This window comes from Aplysia californica, unplaced genomic scaffold, assembly GCF_000002075.1.
Source record: "Aplysia californica isolate F4 #8 unplaced genomic scaffold, AplCal3.0 scaffold00261, whole genome shotgun sequence".
Lineage (NCBI taxonomy): Eukaryota > Metazoa > Mollusca > Gastropoda > Aplysiida > Aplysiidae > Aplysia > Aplysia californica.
The window spans coordinates 851474-852600 of record NW_004797531.1 but is presented as its reverse complement, the minus strand read 5'-3'; the positions used below and the strand labels follow the sequence as shown (position 1 = coordinate 852600).

The 1127-nt window shown below is 39.9% G+C and overlaps 1 protein-coding gene across 1 annotated transcript in view; it reads left to right on the top strand.

The window, feature by feature from the left end:
* LOC101859647 overlaps nucleotides 1-1127 on the top strand; it is a gene marked incomplete at its 5' end in the record, with an annotated part of 10148 nt that overhangs the window by 6807 nt on the left and 2214 nt on the right.

Below are 1127 nucleotides of genomic sequence, written 5' to 3'. Positions count from 1 at the left end.
GTGTGTGTGTGTGTGTGTGTGTGTGTGTGTGTGTGTGTGTGTGTGTGTGTGTGTGTGAACGTGCGTGCGTGCGTGAAGGCGGTTTAAAGGACTAGATGGTGTTCGTTCAGTTTTTCATTCACAGACGGTGCGTGTTCGTTTGGCGGGTGCACCGGTGTGCTTTACTCCTTCTTTCATATCAAAAAGCCGCCGTCCTTATCTTTCCTACTTCTTTTCTTTTTTTCCGTTACCCTCTAATATCTGGTGTCTGTGGCGTAGTTGTTAGGCCCTTTCTGGGACACGCAGGAGACCCAAGGTCGAATCCCGATTTGGGAGAATTTTATCAAGTATCTCGGTATTTCCGTTGGGATGTTGTTCCCCTCTCAGACCGGGTCAGAAGCCCGCCTCCTAAATGATCTTAATTCTGTCGATGGGGTTTTAAATCACCTACATTAAAAAAAAGACAATTCTCTAGTAACGCCTCTAATCTTCTACAAATAAATGACTAAACAAATGACCTAAGTGTGTTGCAACTGCTTAAAACTCTTTCTAGAACTAATTTTCGACACTTTCTATAATAATGTCTTATTTGTGTTGTTATTGCCCTGAAGCTCGAACTAAAACTAATCTTTGGCACTTATATAATATGACCTATTTATGTTGCAAGTGCCGTAAAACTCTACCCAAAACTAATCATCTAAACCACTGACAAACAAAGACAATGGTTTTTCCTTTAGTGGTTCCTCATTGTTCAACGAGAGTGTCATTTTGTATTTATTTATTTATTTGTTAAATTTTAAAAAAAAAAATTTTCTGGGGGGAGGAAATTATTGTTCTTCCAAATGTAATTCATATTGGGGTGCGGTAAAAAACAACAACCCAGCCATAAGTGCTATCAACCTCAGTACGTGAGGTCATGACTATGCAGAGGGCTGGGGTTCGAATCTTTTGACGTACCCATCACTGTAAAAAGAGACTTGTACATTTAAACGTCATAAGGGACCTAGTTTTGAACTATGTAGAGGGCTGCGGTTCGAATCAGTTGGCGTATCCATGAATGTAGTAATAACGAGATTCTGTACTTTTAAGTGTTGTAAGAGACTTAATTTTGATATATCTACGTTCTGCCGGGGGTATTTTTTAGGGAC